This window comes from Triticum dicoccoides, chromosome 2A (assembly GCF_002162155.2).
Source record: "Triticum dicoccoides isolate Atlit2015 ecotype Zavitan chromosome 2A, WEW_v2.0, whole genome shotgun sequence".
Taxonomy (NCBI): domain Eukaryota; kingdom Viridiplantae; phylum Streptophyta; class Magnoliopsida; order Poales; family Poaceae; genus Triticum; species Triticum dicoccoides.
The window spans coordinates 178,962,168-178,968,056 of NC_041382.1; the positions used below are offsets into that span (position 1 = coordinate 178,962,168).

The 5,889-nt window shown below is 43.2% G+C and overlaps 1 pseudogene; it reads right to left on the reverse strand.

Moving 5' to 3' along the window:
• Window positions 1-2,791: 2,791 nt before the first annotated feature.
• On the reverse strand, window positions 2,792-2,848 carry LOC119359855 (annotated as a pseudogene).
• Window positions 2,849-5,889: the final 3,041 nt, after the last annotated feature.

The window sequence follows — 5,889 nt, forward strand, 5'->3', positions numbered from 1 at the left end:
GGTTAATACAATTCTAGCATGAATAATAAACATTTATCATGATATAAGGAAATATAAATAATAACTTTATTATTGCCTCTAGGGCATATTTCCTTCACGTTTCCCCTTTCTTCTCCTTATCTCTTCTTTGAACGAGCGTACCCAGATGTTCCTAGCAACACAAAGGCACGTCTGCTTTGATTCCTATACTTCCTTTCGTGATCGCCCGATCTCAGCGGTGAGGACATCAACTCCCCCTGCAGCAGTCTTCACCCACACGCCTCCTTCCAAAACATTGTTGCTCCACTCAGGTGGTCTGCATCGCTCCACAGAAATATGAGAAAAGAAGTGTCCCTTCCCCCATGGTCGTGACCAGCGCTACAGGGTGTTGTTGGTGCTGCGACGGTCGGGTGCTGTAAGGATGGTCGTCAGGCGCCACAAGGTCGGGCGTGAATGGCTTTGTCACAAGCAACGGTGATGTTGCCACTGCATGTTTCTACATCGATGGGTGCCCTTTGGCAAAATCGGCGATGTTGCAAAGACCACAACAATGTTGCACTAGGATGCTTCTGCTACAATGATCCCGCCGTGATGTGCTTCTGCAATAGTGATTGTACTACAATGACAAGGTGTTGCAACGATGGTCATGCTGCAATGGTGCAACAATGTTTCCGCTACTATGATGATGCTGTGAGCTTTGCTTTGCAACATGCACCATGTTGCAAAATAGTTTCACAACACGTGCCATGTTGCAAAGGAGTTTCGCTATGGCTGACCGTGGCATGTCCCTTGAGATAGCCGATGAAAATTTACTGTGGTCTCTCAAGGCCCGAGTAAAGTTGCAACTTTGTTGGGTCTCCGCATCGCGTTTGGGCGGCAAGTTGAGTTAAGCGGAGCTGATTTGGTGCATTCTATCGGTTTAGTTTTTTGACACAGTACAGACGCATACGCTCATGCATACGCATATACACTCACTCATATGAATGCACACACGCAGACCCTACCTCTATGAGCCACTCTGAGAGACTGAGCTAACACATCATCTTGAAATTGATGAAATCGCCACAAACACCTTCGTAGTCAACGGGAATGTCTCCTCTCACTAAACGCACATCACCGAAATGTCTGAAATAAATCTAAAAAATGCGACCACTAATACCAAGTCTAGAACTTAAAACATGATGGGTTGGTTCCACCATAAAAAATCTAACCATCTGAGCTATGCTCAGTTCACTATCGGTTTACCAGGTTTCATGGATGCGCGCACCATGCTGCTTGGCCTATTTGATAACCGGCAAGTGCATCGAAGATTGGCTTACTAAAATACGAATTCTTTTGCATTTGCATGCCTCAATTAGTGAGTCGGGAAATGCCCCTGTGCCGCCCGAAGGGCAACACGTAACAAAGAAGACATTCCCACACAAATACCGAGGTCTATTTCAGTCCGAATATTTCTTTCCTTTTTAGATGATCCTCTTTTTTTGTACGAAGTGGTGATGCTTTTGATTCTTATAAGCTTGCTCATACCTTTAAGACTATCTCCTGAAATTATTCATGGGTGGGTGCAATTAAAGACACAAAATACTTCATCCAAACATCTTTACAGTGCAGAAAATGTGTTGCCAAATCTATAGTGTTTTGAATGAAGTATCTTAGGGGCTGTTTGTACTTTAAAATACCATAAGAGAGAACGAATGGTGTCCGGTTGTAAGAAACATGTTGCCAAAATCAATAATAATCTGGTTGTGTTGAATAGAATGACGCATGGCCTCTTTTGTACTTTAAAATAATAATCTGGTTGTGTTGAATGGAATGACGCATAGCCTCTTTTTGTACTACTTTAAAATCTCACAAGTACAATGAAATAGTGTCTGGTTGGAAGAAATGTGTTGCCAAAATCAATAATAATCTGATTGTGTTGAATGAAATGACGCATGGCCTCTTTTGTACTTTAGAATCCCATAAGAGAGAAGGAAACAATGTGGTTGTAAAAAATCAGAAAGGTGCGAGGGCCAGGAATGAACAATCCAGGTACTGGCGCGGTAAAAGAGAACATCTTTAGACCAAAACGAGAAATGAGAAGGGGATAATATCTTGTGATACGGTGCATGGCATGATACCGTGCTCCGAGCTTGCATGGTACGTCCGATCTACATGGACGGCGTGGGATCAGCTCACTTGTGTTTTTACACATACCTCCCTGTATATTTCCATTTTGCCTCCCAAAAAGCTACGCGCACTTGCAAAATCGTAACAGTTCTGCACGTCTCACTTTCTCAGCAACAAGTCTTCGGTCATGTCCGCTGCAGTTCATCAAGATGCAGCCCGGCTGGTAAAGCGAAGTATTTTAGTCCCATTAACCCAAGATAGAAAGATAGAAAGACCGAAACTCGCACTAACATTGAACGGTGCATAGTACACTGTTGCTCATACATTTAGCGGAAAAGTAATCGTATATTGTTAGATCAGGATGTATGGGTTAATCAGCACATGCATGCAGTAATTATATTTTTTACTAAATAACGAGGTAAGTAAGGGGGCGGCAGCGTTTTGGCTCCCGGGTGAACAACACCCCTTTTTTTTAAATGTTTTTGAAAAATTCCGAAAAACTTTGTAGATGATCGTGTTGGTGTCGCAAGCATTCTTGACAATTTTTTTGAGAAACGGAGCAGCGGTGTTTCGTCAGCGAAAAAACAAAATTAGGGTGACATTTGGTCTTCGATTCGTTTTTTCTTTTGCAGGCCAAAATGCTTAACCATTTTTCCTCACAATTTGCACGTGGCATTTGTATGGGACAAAGATCACAAAAAATGGATCATGCTAATCTTCTCTGTATTGTTCCAATTTTATCGGATATCCCCGAAGGGACAGTTGGCGTGCAAGCGTTTGCTTATAAGCTGGTTGTTTGTTTGCTCGCTACGCGTGGTGGGACTTTTTTTTGAGTAACCTCGCCGATTTTCTATTGATTCAAAGTAATGTTCATAGGTACAAGATGCGCGAGGTGGGACTAAATGTCGTGTATGTTGCTCACCGCAGCTGTGACGCCCTCGATGCGGCTATATCTCTCATGTGTCAAAACACGACTTAGAGGCATAACCGCATTGAAAGCAATGTCGCGAGTGAGGTAATCTTCACACAACCCATGTAATACATAAGGGAAAGAGATACATAGTTGGCTTACAATCGCCACTTCACACAATACATAAATAAAGCATTACATCATCCAGATACAATCAAGGTCCGACTACGGAACCAAAATAAAAGAAGACTACCCCAAATGCTACACAGATCCCCGATCGTCCCAACTGGGCTCCACTACTGATCAACTGGAAACGGAACAACGTAGCGAACACGATCTTCATCGAACTCCTCCTTGAGCTCGGTTGCGTCAACTGCACGGTATCAACGGCACCTGCAAGCTGGTTTTGGAAGTATCTGTGAGTCATGGGGACTCAACAATCTCACACCCTCGCGATCAAGACTATTTAAGCTTATAGGTAAGGTAATGGTATGAGGTGGAGCTGCAGCAAGCGACTATCATATATGGTGGCTAACATATGAAAATGAGAGCGAGAAGAGAAAGTAAAGCACGTTTGAGAAATCTATGATCAAGAAGTGATCCTAGAACAACCTACGTCAAACATAACTCCAACACCGTGTTCACTTTCCGGACTCCGCCGAGAAGAGACCATCACGGTTACACACGCGGTTGATGCATTTTATTTAAGATAAGTTTCAGGTTTTCTACAACCGGACATTAACAAATTCCCATCTGCCCATAACCGCGGGCACGACTTTCGAAAGTTCAAATCCCTGCAGGGGTGTCCCAACTTAGCCCATCACAAGCTCTCACGGTCAACGAAGGATATTCCTTCTTCCAAGACAATTCGATCAGACTCGGCATCCCGGTTACAAGACATCCTCAACAATGGTAAAACAAGTCCAGCAAAGCCGCCCGATGCGCCGACATCCTGATAGGAGCTGCACATATCTCGTTCTCAGGGCAACACTGGATGAGACATCCTACGAGTAAAACCAACCCTCAAGTTTTCCCGAGGTGGCCCCGCAGTCTACTCAGGTCGGACCAACACTTAGAGAAGCACTGGCCCGGGGGGTTAAAATAAAGATGACCCTTGAGTCCCCGAAACCCAAGGGAAAAGGCTAGGTTGTTAGTGCAAATGGTAAAACCAAGGTTGGGCCTTGCTGGAGGAGTTTTATTCAAAGCAAACTGTCAAGGGGTTCCCATTATAACCCAACCGTGTAAGGAACGCAAAATCAAGGAACATAACACCGGTATGATGGAAACTAGGGCGGCAAGAGTGGAACAAAACACCAGGCATAAGGCCGAGCCTTCCACCCTTTACCAAGTATATAGGTGCACTAAGATTAACAACATAATATTGTGATATCCCAACAAAGAACATGTTTCAACAAGGAACAAACTCCAATCTTCACCTGCAACTAGCAACGCTATAAGAGGGGCTGAGCAAAGCGGTAACATAGCCAAACAACGGTTTGCTAGGACATGGTGGGTTAGAGGTTTGACATGGCAATATGGGAGGCATGATAAGCAAGTGGTAGGTATCGTAGCATAGGCATAGCAAAAGAGCAAGCATCTAGCAAGCAAAGATAGAAGTGATTTCGAGGGTATGGTCATCTTGCCTGCAAAGTTCTTCGAGAAGACGAAAAGCTTGATCCTCGTAAACGTACTCAACGGGCTCCTCAATCACGTACTTGTCTCCTGGCTCTACCCAAAGCAAGAATACAAGCAAAGGGAGACACAATCAACCACGTGCAATGCACAATCAACATGATGCAAAACATGGCATGATATGCGGGACGCGATATGTGATGCATATGCAAGATTTGGAAATGAATGATTGAATATGTCCTCAACTTGGAAATCCAAGAATGCCACTAGAAAGAGGAGTTGATTTCAGTCGAAATCGATATAAGGATCACCGAAATCGGATGCACGGTTTGGAAATGGCAAGCAAAACAAATATGGCACCGGTCTGCGATAATCAGCACGACCACCTAAATGCATCAAAAACAACATGCTACAACAATCCAACATGACAACAAAATACATGGCAGGGATCCACTCAAGATGCTTGACAAAAGATGAACACTGAGCTACAGCTAATTCACTCATTAACAGGTTCAAACAAGCATGGCAAAAATGCAAATGATAACAGGTTTCAGACTTGGTGAAAATAACAAGTCAGGAATTTAACATCAGGAAGCAATGTTTAGAGCATGATAACTACATGCTACAGGAACACATCATGGCAAAGCAAAGCATGGCATGAAGCTACTCAAAGCATACAACAAAAGTCCCTTAGTGACCATGAGCCAAAAGGGATCAGAAAAAACAATTGCAAGCATGTGAACATAGCAAATAACGATAACAGATTCAGACTTAGTGAAAAACTGGAGCATGGCAAAACAGACATCAAGTAGGCATGTTTACGAGCTCGATGCACTCACTACGAGGCATTGCATGAAAAACTAAGCATACACCCAGCAAGTAGACATGGCATGGAAGCTATACATGGCAAGAACAACATCATAGCATGCATGGATCAACAACAACAAGCTCGGCAAAATTGCTAAACATGTTAACAATCTGCCAGGAACATTTTATAGCAAAAGTAGAGCTCGATTTAGTCAAGCTAGGGCGCTCCATAAATGCAAACAAAGACATGGATGGATAGAGTACCACAATATCTACAAAACATCCTTACTAATCATGCTCAAAAGATGCACGGATCACTCGGAATCAACATGAATATATGGCATAAAAATAAGGACAGGGCAGAGACTTAGAATATTTTTAAGTCCCTGAAATCAGCAACATTGAGTAAGCTACTTTGCATGCTTGTGCTAGTCACCACAAATATCACAAAA